This window comes from Podarcis raffonei, chromosome 6 (genome assembly GCF_027172205.1).
Source record: "Podarcis raffonei isolate rPodRaf1 chromosome 6, rPodRaf1.pri, whole genome shotgun sequence".
In the NCBI taxonomy this organism is placed as follows: domain Eukaryota; kingdom Metazoa; phylum Chordata; class Lepidosauria; order Squamata; family Lacertidae; genus Podarcis; species Podarcis raffonei.
The window spans coordinates 28,526,643-28,540,579 of NC_070607.1; the positions used below are offsets into that span (position 1 = coordinate 28,526,643).

Genomic DNA, 13,937 nt, shown 5'->3' on the forward strand with positions numbered 1-13,937 from the left:
TCTTATCTCCCAAAAAGATGGGAAAGAGTAAAGAACTTGCATAGCTTGGCCTGAGACTTCAGCTTGGCGTCAGACTACTTATTCACTATAAACCAGCTATATTGTGGGCAGGCTACTGGACAGGAACCAAGCCTTTTGACGTGCCTATTTTCGCAATGTGGAACAACCTATTGTTTCCCAGGGCATAAATGATAGTTGGAAGGAACCATGCAGTAATAGAGCAACTCTTAATGAAAGGGCAAAAGGCTTTCTGCCCTTAACCACCTTGGATTCCCTCTTCCACTGCTCTGCCCTGCCTCCTGTTCTCTTGCAACAGAGTTACTGAACCAGGGAGAAATGAACCCTCCTCCTTCCTTTCTTCCAGTCAATCATTATTATTTCTTTCATATCGGCTGCAAAATTAGTTACCCCTTTTTCCTCTCAGCTGCAGATTCTATTCTCTGTATTTATGGATGTCCCTGAGGCAAGTCACTATTGGCAGGAGGAGGAGGAGGAGGAGAGAGAGAAAGAGAGAACAAAGGACTTTCACAAAGGAATTTAATCTGAGTATATTAGCCTTCCCAGCTTCAGCGGACTTGCTAAACTGCTGGATGCATTCCAATTGCCCTGCACAATGCCAGCATGAGCTGGAAGCATCAGATCTGGTAACAAGATGCATCATATGCTAGTAAAGTGGCAAAGGCTCTGAGCATTTCTCACAAACCAGCATCATCTGCTTTGGATCTCTTTGGCCTATTAGACATAATGCATCATTCGGAGGCATCTGCATCATTTCTCACTCCTGTGGGGCCACTCACACCAGCTCTGCATTTCCCCTTCCAATAAGCATGCCAAAAACACTTCCTTTACACCTGCCTATTTAAACTAGGGGGTGAAGGATTCCAAACCCAATTGGGACGTTTGACTTTCTGAAGCAAAGCGGGATGGGGAATTGAATTCAATTTTTATCTGGTGCAGTGATCTGGAGTATAAGGCTGCTGTTTAACATACAGCATTTATTTTGTTATAACTGTTCTTATCTTGCAAATGAAGCTGATTGCAGTCATAAAGTATGGTCAGGCAATTTGAAATCCACCCCCTCCCCCTTTAATTTGCAAGAACGGCAAAGGACAATGTAATGCCGAGGCTGGAAACCTGGCTGCGTCTTTATGCTGGGGAAGAGAAGGCGCACTCTGCACGTTGCCAGAGACGCTCTTCTCTTTATTATTTCGCATCCTCCATGCGTAAGCTCGGCCTCTTAGAAGGGGAAGGCTATGAAATAAGCCGTGACAATCTAGAAGTCTCACGCAGCCCTAGCAGCAGCCGGAAGTTCAGCTGAGGACAAGAGAGGCTGCATCATTTTTTGCAGACAGAGACCTCGCGCGGCACAGAGGCAAAGTCTGAACAAGAGCATGAGGTCTCCCGCCTGACTAGGCACTTTAGAGCGCAGCAATATGACAGTCTGTTCAGAAGTGACACCTCAGTGGGTTCAACAAGACTTTACACAGGAGCCAACTCCCAGGGGCCGCCGAGATCTCTTCGCCCCCTCCCCGCAAAAATAAAACATTTGAGGGAGCCGGGGCACCCCACAGTTGATGGGCATTGCCATTCGAATGATGTGCGTGCGATCGATTATGTGGGATGGGGTTGCCCCAATATGTCATTCAACTTGGCACCCCTGGAACTTTATTTTTAAGGCTGCGGTCCTTCGCCTACTTACTTACCTGCGCGAGCACAGCCAGCAAGTACCGAGGATAAGGCTACAAGTAACCAAGTTGGGCAACCTTTCTTTTCCGGCCTCGGCCCTCCAAAGACTACCTTCGGGGACACCAGCACCGAGCTGCCTTGCAAGGGCTGTTGCAAAGGGGCGCGCAAAACCCTCGGCACCGCCGGCGCTGCGGTTTCGCCGGGGATCCCCTCCGGGCGCCGCGCGCCAAGGCGCGCCGGGGAATGTCCAGACGCGACGCGCTTTTACGCACCTCAAAAGTGGGTCACTCCGGCGGCGGAGCCATGAGGAGAGGGGGAGAAGCAAAGGCGGCAAAGCGGAACCCCAGGAAGCCGAGCTGCCGCGGCGACCCCCGGCTCGGGCTGCAACCCCCCCACGCAACTCCAGGAGCGCGTCTTCGGCCTTGGCGAGGAGAAGAAGAAGAAGAAAAAGAGGAAGACGCGCGGCCGCCCCTTCGCCGGTCTCTCTGCCCCCTTGCAAGCGCCTTCAGCGCATTGGCCGCAGCCAATGGCACCGGCGGCGAAGCCCATGTGATTCCGGGAGACGCCTTTCCTCTCTTCCCCCACCCCCACTACCCCGGCGCGCGCCCGGGTTCAGGTTCAGGTGCAGGCGCGGCGTGCGACAGGGCCGCCGGCAAGGGGAGCTCGCCACGCGCTTGCGGGCTGGCTGGCCCGGTCCCGTCGCCGCTCCTGCACCTGAACGCTCCAATCAGTGATAGAAACAGAGATATGAAAGCTAGGCGCTAAATGGCACTTTAAGCCTAGGTTATGTAGGGTTGCCATATTTCAAAAAGTAAAAACCAGGACACCCCGAAAGTTATTGAGCTTTTTCTTTTAAAGGAAAATCCCAAAATTGAGCTTTTATTTAGGGAAACCCCAAAATTGCTGAGCTTTTTCTTTAAGGAGACCCCAAAATTGTTGAGCTTTTCTTTAGGGAGACCCCGAAACTGTTGGCATTCAATTTACGAAAACGCCAAAATAAGTGATTTTTCAATTGACTTGCCTAAGATCCAGGACAAAATGCCACTTTTCAGAAACCCCACCACCCCCATGTCCATTCCGCCTTTGAAATCCCGGTAATGTCCAGAAAAATCCAGACATATGGCAGCCCTAAGCTTATGGGTGCAACCACAGAATGTCTAGGCATGCTTTTTTAATAACAAGAATACAGTGCTGAAAAAGAATGAACAGCGGATAAAATATGTTCGTTTTCCACAGGGTCTGGTCCTTCCCCTGCCCACCCCCCTAACATTCTTAAGAGGGTCTCTTCTCCACTCTTCAGGGAGCAGCTGGAAGTTGGGAGGCAAAAAAATATATCCCTTTCCTTCCACACTGCAGTTTTAATCCGAAATCTTAGGTGCAGTACTGCGCCTGGAGCTCAGAAACGGCTCACGCTAATGAAATTCCCTGTTGCACCTAGAACAATGGGAGTTTCGAACGCTGGTCCCCATCAGTCCGGCTGCGGGAACAGCTGCACGGTTAGCGCAGGGTGAGCCTCAGGAATGGCATTTGGCCACGACCTGGATTTGCTGCCAGCCTGCCTGCTTGGCCATTGAATTGCACCTCTTCCTGCCCCTGAGAGCTGCTTAGGGTAGCGAATAGTGGCATCTGCTCCCTGGGCCAGCGTCGTCTGTTAGCTTGCTACAACAAGAGTTCTGTGGCGGCCTTAAAAGGCCAGCAGACGCTTCTGTGGCCTACAGTGGGGCAGTTCCTCAGATACTGCCCTATCATAGAGTTGGAAGGGACCACTAAGCTTGTCTAGTCCAACTCCCTGCAATGCAGGAATCTATTTGCCCAGCGGGAGGCTCAAACCTGCAGTGCTGAGATTAAGGGTCTCGTGCTCTGCCAGCTGAGCTACCCACAAAGGCACCATCTCTATACTGTATAGAGACTGTTATTGCTAAAGTGTTAGCAGGAGTGCCAGCTTGGCCCTGCAACCCTGGGTGCCTGGGACTGTATGGCCCTAGCACCGAAATTTGTGGATGCCCAGCCCCTTCATGGGGAATTTTGTGAATGCTTGGGCACCCAGGGCCCCAGGGAGTTGGCACCTATAACTGTTAGGCCAACTGTTGAGAGAGGGAAATAGGCTGGGTGTGTCCTGGAGTTTATGCATTGGAGTGGCAGGTGGTGCTGTGGTCTAAACCACTGAGCCTAGGGCTTGCCGATCAGAAGGTCGGGAGTTCGAATCCCCGCGACAGGGTGAGCTCCCGTTGCTCGGTCCCCACTCCTACCAACATAGCAGTTGGAAAGCATGTTAAAGTGCAAGTAGATAAATGGGTACCGCTCTGGCGGGAAGGTAAACGGCGTTTCTGTGCACTGCTCTGGTTTGCCAGAAGTGGCTTAGTCATGCTGGCCACATGACCCGGAAGCTGTACGCCGGCTCCCTCGGCCAATAAAGCGAGATGAGCGCCGCAACCCCAGAGTCATTTGTGACTGGACCTAACGGTCAGGGGTACCTTTACCTTTTTAAATGCACTGGATTGTGCTATCAGTCATTTGGCTGTAATTCTCATTCTCCTAAGGCTGTAATATTGCACCCACTTACCTGTGAGTAAGCTCCATTAAACTCAAGGGGACTTGCTTCTGAATATAGGATTGCACTGTCAGACTGCAGTTCTATACACGCTTACCTAGGAATAATCCCCACTGAGCACAGAAAACCATATTTTCAAGTTAGGATTCATAGGCTTGTACTTAAAGGCTGATTCAGTTGAGTGAATACCACTGAGCAGGCTGGGACTTACTTCTGTGTAAGTGTGCATTGGTTTGCACTACAGGGTGCAATCTTAGTCACTTACTTGTAAGTAAGACCATTTAACTCAGTAGGAGTTGTTTGTGAGGATGCATGCACAGGGCTGGGCTGCAAAACTCAAAGAATTATTGACGTGAAACTGTCTATTTAAAGTTTCCAGGGAGCAACATCAGCTTCTGAAATCTAAAGAAAATTATACCAATTGTCTCAAACATCCATCTGTGGTTGTATTTTTAACTCAGCTTTTCTTTATGGCAATTAGCTGCGGGTTATTTTAAGCCTTTTAAAAATGCTTGGCCAGTCCAATCCAACTCAATTATTTTTCTCACTCAGCTGCTTCTCATTTATATTATTTCTGGCCAGCTGTGAAAAGGCCTCACTTGTTGCTTCCACTGTGTTTATTTGTTGTGTTTGGTTTTATTGACTGTGACAGTGGGGTGGACCTAACATGCTGAGTGTCGTTTCTGCTGCTTGGCCTCCATGCTGAGGAGAAAAAGTGGCTTAGCACTGAGAGACATAACAAACAATAATATATTTTTAAAACCGTCTGGAAAATCTTGTGCTGGCAGTTAGCAGAATGAAACCATTAAAGGTGAAAGAAAATTATCAACTGAGATTTGACCAAACAAAATGGAGATGGATAGATATTGAGGACCAAAGTTTTAAAGATGAATCTAGAATCAATGGGCCTTTTCGCACATCATCATCATCATCATCATAATTTATTATTTATACTCCGCCCATCTAGCTGGGTTTCCCCAGCAACTCTGGGCGGCTTCCAACAAAACACTAAAATACAATAACCTATTAAACATTAAAAGCTTCCCTAAACAAGGCTGCCTTCAGATGTCTTCTAAAAGTTTGGTAGTTATTTTTCTCTTTGACATCTGGTGGGAGGGCGTTCCACAGGGCGAGTGCCACTACCGAGAAGGCCCTCTGCCTGGTTCCCTGTAGCTTTGCTTCTCGCAGTGAGGGAACAGCCAGAAGGCCCTTGGCGCTGGACCTCAGTGTCCAGGCAGAACGATGGAGGTGGAGACATTCCTTCAGGTATACTGGACCGAGGCCGTTTAGTCAACATCACAGTCAACCATAGTTAATGGTTTACCATGAACACCAATCTGGGTTGTTTTGGTCACAGTGAGCCACAAGCTGTAGTCCATGGGTAGGCAAAATAAGGCCCGGGGGCTGGATCCGGCCCAATTACCTTCTGGATCTGTCTCGCAGACGGTCCGGGAATCACCGCATGGATCGGCGTGGGGATTCTGATCGTTCAGGCTGCACCATTCCCCCCACATACACACACACCGCGGAGGCAGCGCCTCCCTCCCTCCTCCTGGTTTCTCCCTGCCCTGCCTAGAGGAGGAAGGGAGCTGGGCTTTGTTGAGCTGCAGTTGGCTGAGCACCATTTTAAGCAGCCCCTCTCCAGAGCCAGCCCTTTCGTGCCGCTCATTGTCCCTCTGCCACCACTGCCAGCCCCTGCCGCTCACAAGGCACAGGTAAGCAGCCACCGGGGCTCATCCAGACCTGTGGAGAAGGGAGGGGAGAGTCAGTGAGAGGGATTCCCCCCCCAAAAAAATATAGCCCCCCCCAAAAAAAGTCTGAGGGACTGGACCGGCCCCCTGCAGAAAACGTTCGCTGACCCCTGTCGTAGTCAGTTACTGATAATTGTTTATTAGACTGAAATAAACCACAATTCCCAATTCAGACATAATGCTAAGCCAGGAATCCTGGTTTATTTTCCTGGTTTACTTGCTTTCCTGGGGTGAATGCCATTAAACTCAGTGGAGCTTACTTTTGAGTAGGCATGTATGGGACTGTAAGTCTCTGTCTACCAACTCTACTGCAATTGACTTGTGTCATATGTAGAATAAGGTGCAACTTTTCTTAATATGACTTTGGGGAAATACACAACTCCATGAAATACACAATTTCCAGGAAAACAACTCAGCTTCTCAGTCCGCTGACAGAAAGGAAACATCCTAGGTTCGCCTGAGTAAGATGTGAAGCCAAGCAAACTGCTCTACAGCAACTTTCTTCAGGAGAAAGTAGAAGGAAGAAACAGGCAGTGTAAGCTACAGGCAAACACCGTTAAAGGAGATATGGCACTAAATGGATTTTAACCTTTGGAGATACCTGTTAATTAACAACCGTGGCTATGAGATAGAAAAAGTTCAAAGTTCCAAATTAACTCTGTACAAAACAGGAAGGCACAGGAATCTAAGTTACAAACAATCAATGATTAATTTGCAGCTCAGAAGCACAGGATGTCTTGTTCTAATTGCATAAATAACAGTGAAAATATGAATGCACATATGAATGAAAATAAACAAATCATTATTCATGGTTTGGTTCGGGTTTGATCCTCTTAATAAGTGAGGGAGACCAAAAAAAGGGGGGATATGAAGTTGTATGCATTTTACCAGGTTGAGCTTTGTATGATGAGTAAATGAAATCACAATTACACTTTCGAGCCAGCCTGGGCTCTGGGTTTCAGTCATAGAAGAACTTGGCACCACAATCTACTGTCTGTGGAGGCCAGGGAAAGCCAGCATGACCTAGAGAGGACCTCTTGATATCCACCATAGGTGATGCTTCACTGTGGGACCATTTTGAATTCTGGGCTTCAGATGTGAACACATCCAATAAAATACACTTCAGGATCATTCCCCAGTCAAAGCTGCTATTAGCCAGCTCTGAATTTCAGAGATTCACAGGGAAGTCTCCTCTCTCAAAGGATCATCACTAAAAATGGCATTGTCCTGTCCTCCCTGCCCATTTGCAATTGCCAGAGAGGTTTTGGTCTCTTCTTCACGGAAAACAGGTCGTATGCCCCTTCCTTATACTGACTCTTCTCTGGAACGCATTTCTCTTTCCCCTTTCTTTTTTACTTTTGCTGTACCAGGAAAACACTATCAAACTTCTCTGCATCCCTTACCATTCTGCTATGAGCCAGCCCTGCCTGTTCTTCCACTCTTGATGCAAATTTACCATATTTTTCCCTGTATAAGATGCCCCAATGTATAAGGCACCTCCTATTTTTGGGGACTCCAAATTAAGAAAACACCCCTCAGCACTACCCGTGTATAAGACGAGCCCCAATTCTAAACCTAATTTTTTGGTTAAAAAACCCTAGTCTTATACACAGAAAAATACAGTAATTGTCCTCTCTTGCCATTTCCTTCCAAAACTTTGCACAAGCTTCTTCAAAACAGCCCACCGGTTTCCCCCTCCTCAGTCTATTTTTTTCCATCTTTCTCCCCTTACTTCTGTTAAGAAAGCCACATAGCTCACAGGGTGGGCTGCTTTGAGATTTCCAGAGCTGAACTCTTTGCTTATTCTTATTTAATAAAATTTTTAAAATCCTTCTGTAATTTATTTGCAGCATGTCCTCCTCAAAATTTGGACAGAGAGGGAGGAAGAGATGAGGATGATAAGAGAACAAGTGTGGTCAATTTCACTTGTGCCATTGTCCCCACTGGAACCACACTGAGGACTGCAGAATTAGATAAGTTCACAAGGAAACAGGGACTAGTCATGATAGCTTGAAGGAACCTTCATGTTTCCAGTGGCAGAATTCCTCTAAATACTGAAGACAAACCACAAAGGAGGACTGCTGTCTTTCCGCCCCGCTGCTAAGCTTCCCAAAAACATCTGACCGGCCGTTGTTGAAACCAGAATACGAAACTAGACCAACATTTGGTGCAATCGAGAGAGGCCATTGCTTTGTTTTTAATTCAACTCCAGTTTATGGTTTATTCAGTAGCGTTAACAATGCCGGGCTTAAAATCGCCTCTTGAATGATTCTCCCTGGCAGAATTAGTCCTGTATCTGGTTACATGAGCTCCGACTTCCAAGTCCAAAACAACCCATTCTCAGAACGCTTCTCAAGATCTGCTTGCAAATACCAGGTACAGAATGTACTTATGCACTGCACTTTTTGAACTGTTGTGAAACTCTTGCCAATGGAAGGCCTGCGCAAGGGCTTCTGCTTGTGCAATAGGGCTTTCCCCCCTCCCCCCTCCCCCCACATGGCCCCCCAAATTGGCTTGGGGTTGGGAGAACCCCCCAGAACAGTGGGGGAGGGGTGATTGTCAACAAGATGATACATTTGCACAGACAAAATGTTCAATATAGTGTGGCACTGAATTCCACCCTTTGTTTTACGCTCTGTGGTTGGTCCTTTGTCCTGGCAGGCCTAATTAATTTACCTGCAATACATGATATGCTGTTACATCTGATCAAATTTACAGGATTAGAGCAATTCACAACAATGGGTAGAATTCCTTGTGTCCCCAAGCCTATGACTCCGCAAGGAATTTTAAAAGAAGTTTTTTTCCCCAAGCAATGCAAATGTTGATCGCTCTCTTTTTATTTCTACTGTTTCCTCGTTCAGAAAGCTGCATGGGGAAGCCACCTATGAACGGATGTAACCCCGCCGATAAGCACTATTCGAGTTGGGGTTTTGGTTTTGTACGTATTATTTCTTTTATTTAGAAAAAACAAAAACAAAAATGTATACTGTCCTGGAAGCAGTACTTCCAGGGTGGTTTGCAAAAGCAAGACAAAATACGAAAATCCACCGAAAGCAGAAGAAGCAAATGTAGTGTCCTCCATGTTACTGGACTATGTCTCCCATCATCCCTGACCATTGGTTCTGCTGGATAAGGCTGATGGGAGTTGTAGTTACTTATCGCCTTGGCTCAGGAACTGCATAACTCCATATCCTCCAATATTTCTCTGATGAAAATAGGGATGTCCTGTGGAAAAGTGGGACATTCTGGGATCAAATTAGAAATGTATTCTGTAAATCTGGAAAATAGGGACACTTGTAGGGTCTGCATTGTATAACTTTATTGGTTTTAGGAATTCAGTTTAAGCATTTTACTTTAGGTATTAAGGGAATCAGTGCGGGTTGGTGGGCTTATATTCTAAACACTGGATGATTTTTTCAGAGGTCTTCAACCTTTCTGGGTCCATGGCTTCCTTGACCAACTACATTCTTTTTGCGGCATGTTTTTTTGCGGCACCCCTGGTGGGTTCAGGAGCCCAGTTATGCCATCCCTTTCTTGCAGAGCTGAAAGCCTCTCACCTTTTTTTGAACACCCTCTCTTGTGGAGCATTCCATCAGCCTCCTCTCCTCTCCTTGGGTGTCTTCCAGGCAGCCACTGGTCTCTCAGCTGCCCCCCTGCCCCAAAGAGAGGTGCCACCTCACACTGTCCCACAGCGCCTGGGAAGCAGCCCTGGCCAGCCCCAGAGGCACCATTCATGTGGGGAGCTTGTAGCCAGGCTGCTGCAACAAACAGCCATGCAAGCCTTTGGGAGGAAGAGACGCAAGAGGGCATCAGACGAGGGAGGGAAGGAAAGAGGGACAGAGGTCAGTGTTGCCCACGGCACCCCTGACCGTCATTCAAGTAACCCCAGGGTGCCACTGGTTGCACACTGGTTGAAAACCACTGATTTAGTTCACAGCTGTTTCTCGGGTGGGGGGTGGGATGGGGAATAAGTCGTTTCAATATCTTTCATCTTCAACCACCAGATTCCAGGCAAAATTCAGGTTCAGCCTGTTGCCTGTTATATCAGTGGCAATTTCTGAACCCGCACAGCAGCTGTAGATCATTTCAGCAATTCATTCTGGTTGTGGCTAGAGAACGTGACCAGTATCAGGTCCACAGCTTACTTTGACTGACTTCTGATCACTCTCTATCTCTGAGGTACTTAAAAATGGAAACTAGCTATACTGCTGAATAATGGTTTCAGAGAACAGGAACGTTTTCTTCTTCTCAAAGAGCTCCCTCTACTGTCCAGTGTTCTTATTCTTATTTTGTTTTAATTCACAGTAAGACTTGAAGTACAGGGGTACCTCGGGTTACATACGCTTCAGGTTACAGACGCTTCAGGTTACAGACTCTGCTAACCCAGAAATAGTACCTCAGGTTAAGAACTTTGCTTCAGGATGAGAACAGAAATCGTGCTCCGGCAGTGCGGCGGCAGCAGGAGGCCCCTTTAGCTAAAGTGGTGCTTCAGGTTAAGAACAGTTTCGGGTTAAGAACGGACTTTCGGAACGAATTAAGTTCTTAACCCGAGGTACCACTGTACTGGACTGAAGCTATAGGCAAAAAAAGTGGATCATTGAGGGTTGCCATATTTCAAAAAGTAAAGTTCCTGACAACCTACCCCCAAAATAGCTATTTTAAGCTATTTGAGCTGTTTCTGCTGCTTTTTCCATCGTGTTGCCATACATCCAGGTTTTCCCTGATATTTTGCCGATTCGCTAAAATTCCCCCTGGCGCCATTTTTACACCTGAAATTCAGGACATGTCAGGAATTTTCCTGACGTATGGCAAGCCTAGGATCATTCAAACACTTCTTCTTACATCCCACTATCATTCCTCATCCCAATAAAAACATTTTTAATGTTAGCAAAACAATTGAACACTTCATTCTTTAAATATCCTTCTTTTCTGAAATAATTTTTATTTAGTTTTACAGATATAATTTTATAACAATTCAAATGCATATATAGAGATTACTCTGAATGGGTGGGGTATAAATTATTATTATTATTATTATTATTATTATTATTATTATTATTATATTATTATTATTATTATTATTAAAATCCTGCTAATGTTTGCAGTGGTCCCCTAGATAGATTATAAACCAACCGGATTTAATTGAAAAGAGTAAAATATCAGATAATATAAATAAACCATTGAATGTAATCTGGGTAACATAAATACATATAATGTTTTCAGTGAGGAAGTATTGGTGATAATGAAGGGTATCTATTAATGACTCTATCAAAGTCTATTGTTTAGTCACTGGACAGAATTATTTTATGAATCTCTTGTTGTTTTTTTTAAAAGTGGGGGTCAACCTCTGACTTACAATAATTTGGGTTACAAAAAAAGACCTCGATGGGGACGACTCTGATCTCTTATGTATTGGACCACTAAGCATATCAGTGTGAGTAATTCAGAAAATCAAATGAATACATCTAGATAGAACGCCACTGGTATAAAATACTATTTCTTATGCTATTTGTTCCACCCAAATCATATGGTTATAGTTATCAATGTAAATAGCTTCTGAGCAAAGGCTTGCAATGGACATCCCAAAGGCTTTAGAAAAATATTTGGTGACAAAATTACTTGGAAAAGGTGAGTTGTCAGCGACGAAGACCTGACGTATGCAAAGGAAATGTGGAGTTGACTTTGTTAAAGTTCCCTTGTTTGAAGGTCCAGTAAAATATTTAAGGAGCAAGATCTTCTGGTTGTGACAAATTATTTGAAACAAGCAGCATTGCACTTATCATTGCTGATGAATTCTAAGAAACAAACAAACCGGAATCGTTGCAGTTGTTAGACCCGCAGTTGAAATCAGTGCAGTTTTGAAAGATTCAGCCCATCATCTTTGAGATTCCTTGCAGGTCTGTGATTCTGTGATACAGTTGTGATACAGATTCCTATTCAATCGTCAGAAGGGGGGGAATGTGTGTTTGTCCAGGTAAGTCCATATAAAAGACACTAGGGGGCTTTGCTGCATCTCTGAAAAACTGTTGTACAGGCAGTGGTGCTCTTGGTCAGCAAAATGTTATCTACAGAGCAGGTTACATTACATCACTGCAGGAGCGGGGCACCTGTGGGTTCTCCAGATGCTGTGGGACTCCAACTCCCATCAGCCCCAGCCACAGGATTAGATGTCCCTGTGGATTGTTGTATGTGGGTCACACTCTCAGACCTATCAAAGTAAGAATATCAGAGCACTCATCCATGATCAGGAACAATGTAACAGATGCTCCTTTAGTACAACATTTTATTGAAGCATCTCATTCTGAGGACTTGTCATTTTTTGTAATTTGGACATATTTAGGTCCTGTAGAACGAGCTAAAAAAATCCTCATGCAGAAAGAAACTAGGTTTATTTTCTTATTAAATTCCTTACATCCCTCAGGTCTGAATACTGAAATTGATTATAGTTGCTTTTTGTGAAATGTGTACAGTGGTACCTTGGGATACATATGCTTCAGGTTACATACGCTTCAGGTTACAGACTCCGCTCACCCAGAAATAGTACCTTGGGTTAAGAACTTTGCTTCAGGATGAGAACAGAAATCGTACGGTGGCGGCACGGCAGCAGCAGGAGGCCCCATTAGCTAAAGTGGTGCTTCAGGTTAACAACAGTTTCAGGTTAAGAACGGACCTCCAGAATGAATTAAGTACTTAACCCGAGGTACCACTGTACTAAGGTTTATATGTAGAACACCTGAGCATGGGCTGTTTGTTTCACCTCTGTGGGCTGAGTAGATTACTGTGATAAATAAATTTTGTATCTATGAATTCCCATTACTTTAGATCTGAAATTTGATTACATTTTTGTATGAGTTGCATTCATGTTTATATGTATAACATCTGAGTATGGAATAAGTTTGTTTTACTTCTGCTGTGCCATATGGGTCACTTTAAGAAAGAAATTTTGTATCTGTTGATTGCCAACACCTGTTACTCGAATCAGTATTGTGCTTGTCCATATAACTCTACTCTGTAAAAGTTGCTGCTTACAGCAGCTTTGTTGTTGTTGTTTAGTCGTTTAGTCATTTCTGACTCTTTGTGACCCCATGGACTAGAGCACACCAGGCACTTCTGTCTTCCACTGCCTCCCGCAGTTTGGTCAAACTCATGCTGGTAGCTTCGAGAACACTGTCCAACCATCTTGTCCTCTGTCGTCCGCTTCTCCTTGTGCCCTCCATCTTTCCCAGCATCAGGGTCTTTTCCAGGGAGCTTACAGCAGCTACTACTGTGCTATAGGATCCACTGTCCTGTGATATCATATATGGTATGTATGGTTGTTGTTGGTTTTTATATTATTTTTGCTGTAAAAATGTGTGAGATTACGATATTGTATTCATTTGCATTACCTAGAGTTTGTACTACTGATGAAGCCCAGGATGGCGAAACAAGGCTAATATTCCAAAAATCCTTCTCTTAGACTCTGTGAAAGGATTCTGTGGAACTGTAACAACCTTTCGTGTGGATTGTTGGACTCTATGAACAGGCAGGTGGAATGGACACTTACACATACATGGACCTTATGCATGAACTGATTATGAATGAACTGATCCACTGGGTCTTCTACCTTTTTCATTGAACTTTATGAGCCTCTTCGGTTGAAATCTACAATTTAATACAAAGAATAGTAGATCTTATTTTTTCCAAACGTACAGCTAGTTACGTCTTGTGTGTTTATTAAATATGTTTCATGTAACCAGAGGTTTGTTGTTGTTTTGCGGAAGTTGTATTCCAGCAACACCTGGAGGACCATAGGTTCTCCATCCCTGGGGTCAACTTCTGTCCTGATATAATTTGGTTTTGAGTCACACTGAACTCTTCAAAAGTCAGAAGTTCAGCAAACCGCTGACTGAAGTTAATTCTCAACCTGGATAGCTCAGTCGGTTAGGGCAGGGTGCTGATCAGGGGTTCCA

General features: G+C 45.2%; 1 protein-coding gene across 1 annotated transcript in view; it reads right to left on the bottom strand.

Moving 5' to 3' along the window:
- Nucleotides 1–2,185, bottom strand: part of LRRC8D (leucine rich repeat containing 8 VRAC subunit D) — a 76,809-nt gene extending 74,624 nt beyond the window's left edge. The window contains exon 1 of the mRNA XM_053391816.1: nt 1,959–2,185. The gene's annotated coding sequence lies outside the window, so the exon portion shown is untranslated. The remainder of the gene's footprint in view (nt 1–1,958) is intronic.
- Nucleotides 2,186–13,937: the final 11,752 nt, after the last annotated feature.